Genomic DNA, 12336 nt, shown 5'->3' with positions numbered 1-12336 from the left:
ATGTCTGTGAACGCTCAATCTCAGCTCTCGCTGGACCGATTTCTTTCAACAATACGTCAAAATATCAAAAATCGTATCTAGTTGAAGACATTACCCTTAAAAATTGAAAAAAATTCCCTCGTTCCCCGCAAATGGGGGAAATATCCAAACAAATTACAAATTTAAAAATCGCTAATTTTCGAAATTTTTTCACATTTTTTTCTTAAAACTTCCATAACTTTTTCAAAAATCAACAAATCAGCATAGTTTTTTTTTTTTACTAAAACCTTAGATATTTACCTTTTATTTGATATCATTTTTTTGAAAATTTATCACTTAACCTGCTCATTGGGGGGATTTAAAATGGAAACTTTTTTACAAAAATTAACTTTTTCAACTTAATTTTTGAAAATGTTCCGGAAATACTGCGTCCTTCAAACATATATCAAAGTAAAGCTTATTTTATGTGCTATAAAATGGAAAAAAAAATTTGTCCCGACACCTTATCTTCTAAGTGCAAATGGCTGTCGAAATTAAATAAAAATGTAATGTTTGCGATAAAAATCACCATCTATCGGAATGTTTTTTGGTACTTAAAACTCCCATAACTTTTTCAAATATTAACAAATCAAAATAATATTTTTTTATATTGAAACCTTAGATATTTCCCTTTCGTTTGATATCATTTTTTTTGAAAATCTAACACTTATTCTATTCACAAGGATGATTTAAAATAGCAACTTTTTACAAAAACTAACTTTTTCAACTTAGTTTTTGAAAATGTTCCGGAAATACTGCGTCCTTTAAACATATGTCAAATTAAAGCTTATGTCATGTACTATAAAATTAAAAAAAAAAATTTGTCCCGACGACCTATTTTCTATGCGTAAATGGCTACCGTATTCAAAAATATGCTATTTTTGTGTTAAAATCCTGGGTTTTGTATTTTATTTTATTTTAAAATATCTTATTAGGAGAATATATTGATTTTCATGAATATTATATCAATTAATTGACATAGAAAAAAGTTCATAAGACATAAGAAATTAAACTTATTAAATTTTTTTTACTTTTATAAAGTCGAAAAAGTAATTTTTAAATTTGAGTTAGCATAATTAGCCAATTTTTTTTTTTTGAGTTAGAATAGAATTTTCAAATCATTTGATATTTATCTCATTTAGATTCAATAACATCAATAAATATAAAGGATTTTATCACTATCGTCTCCCCTCGTGAGAAGAAATTTATATTCATATTAATATTATTTTACTATGTGGTTATTTTTGTGGCTACGATTTATTTTGCCAACCCTCACTGGACCTACTTTTTTCAACGATACGTCAAATGATTACAATTCGTATTTAGTTCAAGTTATTACTCTTAAAAATCGAAAAAATATTCTTTATTCAAATAAAAAGTAGATTAACCAGCTTTTTCCATACAGACAATTAAAATCATTAATTTCTAATGTTTTCAAAATATTTATTAACGAATGAAGTTTGATATGATAGGTTTCAACTACAAAATTAAATCATTTTACTTTGTAATTTAATAAATTTTTTACTGTATTTGTGTGTGCTACTACTAGACTATAATATTACAAATATTTTAAAATATTTTTAATAAAAAATTTTTTCTTAATTCTTTTTAAGCTAGAATAAATTTTCAACTCCTTTGATTTTTTTCTCATTTAAATTCAATAACTTCAATAAAGATTAAGTATCCAATCACTGTAGTCGCCCCTTGCAAGAAGAAATTTCTTATTCGTATTAAAATTATTTTACCATATTTTAGATTTTAGCTTCGATGCAAAACTGAGAAGGTATTTTTTTGTGACTATCATTTATTTTCTCTGCTTTAACTTGTTCTACTTTTTTCAAAGATACGTCAAACGATTATAATTAGTTGAAGATTTACCATCAAAAATTGAAAAAAAAATTCTTATCTATCAATTAAACAGTTACTTGTCCCATTTTCTCCATACAGATAATTAAAATCATTTATTTCTAATGTTTTGAAAGTACAATTGTTGAAACAAGTTTGATATGATAAGTAATGTGTAATGTAATGTGTACAACAATACTAACATATTTAAAATATTATTTTTGAAAACTTGTGACTCGATGTGTCTTCTTGAAATTTTCCAACCTTTAATTCCTGCTAGTTCCTCGAAACTAACAATAATATATTTACTAAATATATTATTTTGTTATAAAAAAGTTGATTTTCAAAATTTTAATTAGAATCTTTATATGTTAAAATAGGCATTTTATGAGGATTTGAGATTTTTAAAAATTTTTTTTGCTCAATGTGTTTTTAGTATTTTGATCAAATATCCTCCAAAATACAAAAGAGGCCTCTGTTATTAGATTTTCGATCAAATATTATAATGAGTACATCAAAATAGTTTGATTTTTACTATACAACATACAATTTTATTAGTTTCAAATTTTTAAGTCAAAAATTGATTCTTTGGATTAATGTCTTATTTCTATTAAATCTCAAGTAAGCTTAAAATTTTTAAAAGTTTTTTCTTATGCATTTTGGTTGATATTTATGTATATTATAAGTAGAAAAAAAAAATTATACACTTAACTTAAAAACTTATACCTTTTTTAAAAATAGTAAAGTGTAAGCTAAAATATATGATAATATTGACAATATTTACAAATGTTGGTTGATAATTAAATACTTTACAATTATTTCTTTTATTAAACAATTAATTTATACAAATATAATAAATAAAGAGAATACAACTTTATGTTATGATGAAATTATACAATAACCTAACCAAACCTAACCATGATGTACGACATACTAAAAACACGTTAAGCGACCAGTTAAAATTTTTTTTACAAATCTCAAATCATCACATAGTGCCTATATTAATGTATAAAATAAAGTTATAATGGTTTTCATAAAAATTTCGAAAATTGACTATTTTTATAATTATATTTTAAAGAATATTTACTGTATAATTATGGTAAATATATAAAAATCTAACGCGTTATGAAATATAAAGCCACGATTACTACTTTTTTTGTAAGTTTTCCTTTAAAAGATATTTTTTTGAGACTGTCACTACCTTTTCTCAGCTCTCAGTGAACCGAATTTTCTCAAAGATACGTTAAAAGATCATAATTTGTATCTAGTTGAAGGCATTACTCACAAATTTGAAAATTTAGCCCTCATTATTCATAAATGGAGAAAGTCCCCCAAAAAATGACGATATTTAAAATCACTAAATTTAGATATTTTTTTCACTTTTTTTCTAAAATTTGCTATAACTTATTTAAAAATGAATGAATCAAACTAATTTTTTTATTTATTTTTGAATCCTAGGTATTACCCTTTAAAATGTTATAATGTTTTCGAAATTCTGACTGTTTACCTATGTTCATGGATTCAAAATAGCAATTTTTTTACAAAAATCAACTTATTAAAATTAACTTTTGAAAATTTGAAATATAGATTTTCTTCTTGGTGAAAATGACTACCGTATTCAAAAGTATGCTATATTTGTGTTAAAATTCTGGGTTTTGTATTTTATTTAATTTAAAATATCTGGCAAGGAAAGTACACTGATTTTCATAAATATTATATAAATCAAATTAATACAGCATAGAAAGTTAAACTTATTCAAATTTGATTATTTTAAGTCGAGAAAAAAAGCTTTGAAATTTGAACTAGCTTAAATTGTTTTTTTTTCTGTCAATGGAAGCGATGTATGATTGTCGAGTCGGTAACACTTGTATTACGGTATTACGCTCTTGGGGTACATGGTTCTAACCCGTGTATGACAATTAATTTTTTGCATTTTTTTCTTAATTCTTTTTAAGCTAGAATAAATTTTCAACTCCTTTGATTTTTTTCTCATTTAAATTCAATAACTTCAATAAAGATTAAGTATCCAATCACTGTAGTCGCCCCTTGCAAGAAGAAATTTCTTATTCGTATTAAAATTATTTTACCATATTTTAGATTTTAGCTTCGATGCAAAACTGAGAAGGTATTTTTTTGTGACTATCATTTATTTTCTCTGCTTTAACTTGTTCTACTTTTTTCAAAGATACGTCAAACGATTATAATTAGTTGAAGATTTACCATCAAAAATTGAAAAAAAAATTCTTATCTATCAATTAAACAGTTACTTGTCCCATTTTCTCCATACAGATAATTAAAATCATTTATTTCTAATGTTTTGAAAGTACAATTGTTGAAACAAGTTTGATATGATAAGTTTCAACTACAAAATTAAATCATTTTACTTTGTAATTTCATAATACATTTACTCTATTTGTGTGTGCTACTACTAGATTATAATATTCCAAATTTTTTGGTAACATGTTGCAATATAAACCATTTCTAAAAAAAAATGAATGTTAGTTTCTCTTTAATTAGTAATGGATTTTTACAATTATAATCACATTTTATAATACGCTGAATTGAGTAAATTTTTTTAACAACTTTGTTATGATTGATTCTTTTAGTTATAGTAAATCATTAAAATTAATTAACTTCTGAATATTTCAATTGTAGGATCTTTTTAAACACCAAAAGTTACTAGAAATTGATTACTATTATTTCTATTTCAGTTATTTATACGTTAAAAATGCAAAAAAATATTGATCTTTTCTGATAACTTTACAATAAGTAATAATTATAAAATTTCCTGACTGCATATTAATCTTAACGATACAATTATCTTTAATTTTCATAAAATGTTTTATTTAATATTGTCAAATTTAAACTTGCAAATTGAGCTAAAATCTATGGTAACAAATTAATATATTTTTCTTATAAACTTTCACGAAAATCAACTTTAAAGGATTAAAAATATTGGTTAAATATGTCATTTTCCATATTTTTAACATATTAATAATCAAAATCAGAATTAATTTTAAAACAAATTTTGATTTTTCTTAATTATTTTTTTTATTTGTAAATAATTATTTTTTAATTATAAGTTATAATATTAAAACTTGGAAGTGATAGAAAAAGTTTAATTGCATATTTGAAAACATCGAGAAAAGTTGATTTAGAAAAAAACATTTTTGTTTCTGATGAAAGTTCCTTGTAGTTCAGTGTATAACACTTATAACTTTATTATAAGTAACAAACATTTTTTATTGTTAAGTATTGCGTCTAGCTCTTTAAATTTTTATACGTGTTAAAAATAAAGAAATATACAACTACTTTATTATTTTTATAATATCTCCGTAAAAATTAAGAATAAGAGTTGTTGTTGTTTTTTAAATAATCTTCCAATTTCTTAAAATAAAACATTATCTACAGATTTCTAGACCTGCCCACGGGGGGATTTTAAAATGACAACTTTTTCAAAAAAATTAACTTTTGAAAATGTTCCGGAAAGACTGACACTTTTATATATACCTTAAATTAAAGCTAATGTAATATACTTTAATTTGAAAAAAAAAAATTTGACCTCTGGACTTGTCTTCATGGTGAAAATGGACATCAAAGTTAAAGAAAAACGTACGATTTCCGTGAAAAAAATCTCGATTTTATATGTTATATTATTTAATTTATATTTTATATAACTTTTGGAAAAATGTATGGATCAATATTATTATTTTTTTATAATAAATATTTATATACCCCTTTCATCTGGCACGCTTTTTTTGTAAATCGGATCATACCCCTTTAACAAGGGGGGTCAAAACTTTAAACATGCGTATTGTTACTAAGATATTTTCAATTTAATTTTTGAAAGTATTCCGGAAATACTGACACTTTTATATATATCTTAAATTAATGCTTATGTAATATACTTTAATTTGAAAAAAAAAAATTTGATCTCTGGATTTGTCTTCGTGATGAAAACGGACATCAAAGTTAAAGAAAAACGTACGATTTCCGTGAAAAAAATCTCGATTTTATATGTTATATTATTTAATTTATATTTTATATAACTTTTGGAAAAATGTATGGATCAATATTATTATTTTTTTATAATAAATATTTATATACCCCTTTCATCTGGCACGCTTTTTTTGTAAATCGGATCATACCCCTTTAACAAGGGGGGTCAAAACTTTAAACATGCGTATTGTTACTAAGATATTTTCAATTTAATTTTTGAAAGTATTCCGGAAATACTGACACTTTTATATATATCTTAAATTAAAGCTTATGTAATATACTTTAATTTGAAAAAAAAAAATTTGACCTCTGGATTTGTCTTCATGGTAAAAATGACTACCGTATTCAAAAATTTGCTATTTTTGTGTTAAAATTCTGGGTTTTGTATTTCATTTTATTTTAAAATACCTTTCAAGGGGAGTACAGATTTTCATAAATATTATATAAATTAAAATTAATATAGCATAGAAAGTTAAACTTGTTTAAATTTGTTTGCTTCTTTAAGTCGAGAAAAATAACTTTGAAATTTGATTTAGCTTAAATAGCCAATTTTTTCATCTAATGGTAACAACGTACGGTTGCCGAGTTGGTGAAACTTATGTTTTACACGCTTGGAGTACGAGGTTCCAACTCGCGTNTGTTTTACACGCTTGGGGTACGAGGTTCCAACCCGCGTTTGGCAATGAATTTTTTGCATTTTTTCTTAATTCTTTTTAAGTTAGTATAAATTTTTAACTCGTTTGATTTTTACTCATTTAGATTCAATAACTTCAATAAAGATCAAGGATCCCATCACTTTAGTCGCCCCTTGCAAGAAGAAATTTCTTATTAGTATTAAAATTATTTTACTATATTTTAAGTTTTAGCTTCGATGCAAAGCTGAGAAGATATTTTTTTGTGACTATTATTTATTTTCTCTGCTCTAACTTGACCTACTTTTTTCAATGATATGTCAAATGACTACAATTCGTATCTATTTGAAGATATTACCCTCAAAAATTGAAAAAAAAATATTCTAATTTATCAATTAAACAGTTAGTTATTACATGTTCTCCATAAAGACAATTAAAATCATTAATTTCTAATGTTTTCAAAATATTTATTAACGAATGAAGTTTGATATGATAGGTTTCAACTACAAAATTAAATCATTTTACTTTGTAATTTAATAATTTTTTTACTCTGTTTGTGTGTGCTACTACTAGACTATAATATTACAATTTTTTTTTGTAACATGTTGCTATATAAATCATTTCTAAAAAAAATGATTGTTTTTTCTCCTGAATTAACAATTGATTTTTACAAATATAATCAAATTTTATAATACACTCAATTGATTAAATCTTTTTAACAACTTTGTTTTGATTGATACATTTAGTTAAAGTAAATCATTATAATTAATTAAGTTCTCAATATTTCAATTGTAGAATCTTTTCAAACAACAAAAGTTACTAGGAAATTATTACTATTACTTTTATTTAAGTTATCTATTACCATAAAAATGCAAAAAAATATTGAGCTTTTCTGATAAATTTACAATAAATAGTAATTATAAAACTTTCTGACTGCATATTGATCTTAACGATACAATTTTTTTAATTGTCATAAAATTTTCTATTTAATTATGTCAATGTCAAACTTACCAATTGAGCTAAAAGTTATGGTAAAATAAATTTTTTTTTTTTATTATAAACATTTACAACAATCAACTTTAAACGATTAAAAAAATTGGTTAAATATGTCATTTTCCTTATTTTTAACTTATTAATAATCAAATTAATATTAAATATTATATCAAATCAGTATTAATTTAAAACAATTTTTTTTGTTCTTAATTATTTTTTTTTATATGTAAAAACTATTTTTTAATAATATTAAAACTTAGAAGTTATAGAAAAAGTCTAATTGCACATTTTAAAACATCGCGAAAAGTTGATTTAGAATAGTATATTTTTGTTTCTGATGGAAGTTCCTTGTAGTCCAGTGTATAAAACTTATAACTTTGTTAACTGTTAAACTTTATCAAAAATGACCAAATCAGTATAATTTTTTTTTATATAGATGCATGTCTTTATCTAACATTTGGTTTTTTTTTTTTTATAAATCTAACCTGCCCACAAANTTAGATGCATGTCTTTATCTATCATTTGGTTTTTTTTATAAATCTAACCCTTTACCTGCCCACAAGAGGGATTCAAAATATTAACTTTTTTTTTTTTAGTTAAAGTAAATCATTAAAATTAATTCAGTTCTGGATATTTCAATAGTAGAATCTTTTTAAATATCAAAAATTACTTAGAAATGACTACTATGATTTCTATTTAAGTGTTCTAATACAATAAAAATGCAAAAAGTAATGAGTTTTTCTGATAAATATACTGTAGATAGTAATTATAAAATTTCCTGACTGCATATTAATCTTAAAAATAACATTGTTTTAATTCTCAACAAATTTTCTATTTAATGATTTATTCTAGTCAACGAAGGAGTAATTTTGGAGAATAACAGAAAAAATTCCCAACCAATTTTTTTTTTTTTTTTATAAAGTAGGAAATTGGTGGATTAATCCAAAAACAACATCAACTCTTATTTCTTTAATTATATCCTGAATAGTAGTTCTTTGATTTTAAAATATAATATATGAATATATACTAATTTTAATTATTAAATTTAGTATGAAATTGATATTCAATAATTTAATATTATAATTTAAACGGATAAATTATAAAAATAATAAAGAAGTTATATTTTGCTTTACTTTTACGTGTATAAAAATTGAAAGGGCTTGATACAATAATTTTCAATAAAAACTGTTTGTTACTATAAAAAAAATGCACTTGACTACAAGGAACTTTCATCAGAAACAAAAATATACTTTTCTATATCAACTTTTCGCGTTGTTTTCAAATCTGCAATTAGACTCTTTCTATCACTTCTAATTTTTAATATTATTACTNTCTATCACTTCTAATTTTTTATATTATTACTAATTATATATATAAAATAATAATTAAAAGAAAAAAAAATTTGTTTTCAAATTATTACTGATTTGATTTTTAATATGTTAAAAATAATCAGTCCAAATTTTCAATTTTAACAAATTTTTTTGGTTCTTTAAAGTTGATGAAAAATTTTTGATAAAGATTTATGAAAGTTTAAAGTAAAAAAATTGAATATATCACCATAACTTTTAGCTCAATAACAAGTTTAAAATTTACATCTAGGCCAGTCAACAAAGGAGAAATTGGGGAAAAAATTCCTAACCAAATTTTTTTTTTTTAAAGTTGAATTAAAATATATATAATGACATACTAATAGTCCTCAAGATTGGAATTGAGCTTTTTTTTTAAATCCTCGCAAAAGTTCAAAAATATGAGCTTTCTTAATTTTCTCAAAAAAAAATATTTAACTTACAAAAAAAAGTTTCGCACAAAAGTTGTTTAAAAGACAATTATAAATAAAAATATAATCTTATATTTTTTCATTTAAACAAATATTTTTCGAGTTACATTACATTTAATATGAGTAATAAAATTTATATTCCATTTTTTTCATTTTACGGTTACTTTTTATCATGTTATACTTACATTAGACACAATGTTATAAATGCATATGTGTGTATGTGTGAGTTTATTTATTTATTGTATCATTAAAGTGTAGTGTATATTGAGATACAACCGATAGAGTAGGTAATTGATTTGACGCTATATTATTTAAACCCAACTAAACGCTAAATTGTACATTCCGAAATAACAATCATATTATGTCAATTGCCACCGGAATATCTGGTAATATTTTTCTTTTTCTTTGCCTTAATCCCAACTACTTGGGGTCGGCCACCCTTATCCTAAGCTTCCACTTGACACGATCTCCCACATCTTCTACGCTCACATCAGCTGTCCTCAAATCGCATTCAATAGCATCCCTCCATCTCTTTTTTGGTCTTCCTCTATCTCTTCTTCCTTCAACATTCATTTCTATAACTGTTCTTACAGCTTTCGATTCTTCTTTCCTCATACCATGACTAAACAATCTAAGTCTATTTTCTGTCATCTTATCCACGATTGACGCAACACCTATACTTCCTCTTATATGCTCGTTCCTTATCCTATCTTCTCTAGTCACTCCACTCATCCAACTAAGCATTCTCATCTCTGCTACACTTATTCTCTGCTCTACTTTCTTATCAACCGCCCAACACTATGAACCATACATCATAGCTGGCCTCACAATTTCATACTAAATTTAAAAACTATAATTAGTATTTATTCATATATTATATTTTAAAATCAAAGAACTACTAATCAGGATATAATTAAAGAAATAAGAGTTGATGTTGCTTTTGGAATAATCCACCAATTTCTCTAAATGAAACACTATCTACAGATTTGCATCGAAGCGTTTCTTATGATAGTGATTTTAATCACTGTCAGATATCATCTATACTTGTCCCATCTATGCCTCGTCCACACTGTGCCTCGACCCCACTGTGCTACCGTTTTTTTTTATTAAAATTCTTGGTTTTGTATTTTATTTTATTTTCAAATATCTTATTAGGGGAATACACTGACTATCATGAATATTATATAATTTGATTGACATAGAATAAAGTTCATAAGACATAAGAAATTAAACTTATTAAAATTTTTTTACTTTTTTAAAGTCGATAAAATAATTTTTTAATTTGAGTTAGCTTAAATAGCCATTTTTTCACGTGACGAAAGCAACGAACAGTTGCCAAACCGGTAACACTTGTGTCTATCACCCATAGAGTGCGAGGTTCAAATTCGTCTGAGTCAATTAATATTTTGCATTTTTTTTTGAGTTAGAATAAAATTTTCAAATCATTTGATATTTATCTCATTTAGATTCAATAACTTCAATAGATATAAAGTATTCTATCACTATAGTCTCCCCTCGTGAGAAGAAATTGATATTCATGTTAATATTATTTTACTATGTAGTTTTTTTTGTGGCTACGATTTATTTTGCCAACCCTCACTAGACCTACTTTTTTCAACGATACGTCAAATGATTACAATTCATATTTAGTTTAAGTTATTACTCTTGAAAATCGAAAAAATATTCCTTATTCAAATAAAAAGTAGCTTAACCAGCTTTTTCCATACAAACAATTAAAATCATTAATTTCTAATATTCTTAAAGTATTTATTGTTGAATTAGATTTGATATGATAAAAGTTTTCAACTACAACAGTAAATAATTTTACTTTGTAATTTATTAATTTTTTATCTCTATTTGTGTGTGCTACTACCAGTCTATAATATGCCAAATTTTTTTGTAATATGTTGCTATATAAATCATAAATTTAAAAAAAAAATGATTTTTAGTTTCACCTGAATTTAACGATGGATTTTTACAATTATAATCATATTTTATAATACGCTCAATTGAGTAAATTTTTTTTTATTGATTTTTTTAGTTATATAATCATTCATATGAATCTTATCCACGATTGACGCAACACCTATACTTCCTCTTATATGCTCGTTCCTTATCCTATCTTCTCTAGTCACTCCACTCATCCAACTTAGCATTCTCATCTCTGCTACACTTATTCTCTGCTCTACTTTCTTATCAACCGCCCAACACTATGAATCATACATCATAGCTGGCCTCACAATTTCATACTAAATTTAAAAACTATAATTAGTATTTATTCATATATTATATTTTAAAATCAAAGAACTACTAATCAGGATATAATTAAAGAAATAAGAGTTCATGTTGCTTTTGGAATAATCCACCAATTTCTCTAAATGAAACACTATCTACTGATTTACATCGAAGCGTTTCTTATGATAGTGATTTTAATCACTGTCAGATATCATCTATACTTGTGCCATCTATGCCTCGTTCACACTGTGCCTCGACCCTACTGTGCTACCGTTTTTTTGTTGACGTTTTAGATAAAATAGGAAAACTTAGTCGTGCAGTTGGAGGACATAAAAAAAAAAAAAATAAGCTCTCCAAAAATTGTTCTCTATCTAGACATCGTGACATTGGAAAACTTGAAGGTTCTAATATATATATATATATATAATGTCCTTGGGAGATTTAAATTTCTGTTCCAAGATCTATCATTAAAAATAACTGTACCAATGTAGTTATATTGTAACATAAAAATGTTTGAATACTTCTAATCAATATTTAATGATATTTCCACTGTATCATTTACAGGTAGTCTTAATTATCAGAGATGGCACAGGAATTATAAGAATTTACATTGGTAAAATGAGAGAATATATTAACTATTGTGTTTCAGTTCTCTAAGAAATTAAATTTTTAAGAGATAAGTTACAAAATAATGTTTTTTTTTCAATAAAAAGAAATAAAAATGTAAGAATAAACTAAAGAAAAAGTCTGATTTCATTTGTGAATTGTTTGAACTCTCTTGAAAAGTTGTTTTAAGTATAAGAATACATTTTGAAACCATATGTGGTTATTTTAAGC

General features: G+C 24.2%; 1 protein-coding gene across 1 annotated transcript in view; it reads left to right on the top strand.

Moving 5' to 3' along the window:
* Positions 1 to 12082, top strand: part of LOC126902258 (uncharacterized) — a 16833-nt gene extending 4751 nt beyond the window's left edge. The window contains exon 3 of the mRNA XM_050679360.1: positions 12064 to 12082. The gene's annotated coding sequence lies outside the window, so the exon portion shown is untranslated. The remainder of the gene's footprint in view (positions 1 to 12063) is intronic.
* Positions 12083 to 12336: the final 254 nt, after the last annotated feature.

The sequence above is a fragment of the Daktulosphaira vitifoliae genome, unplaced genomic scaffold (genome assembly GCF_025091365.1).
Source record: "Daktulosphaira vitifoliae isolate Bord-2020 unplaced genomic scaffold, ASM2509136v1 Scaffold_1, whole genome shotgun sequence".
Lineage (NCBI taxonomy): Eukaryota > Metazoa > Arthropoda > Insecta > Hemiptera > Phylloxeridae > Daktulosphaira > Daktulosphaira vitifoliae.
Note: the sequence above shows the minus strand (reverse complement) of the source record. Positions and strands in the feature narration are given on the sequence as shown.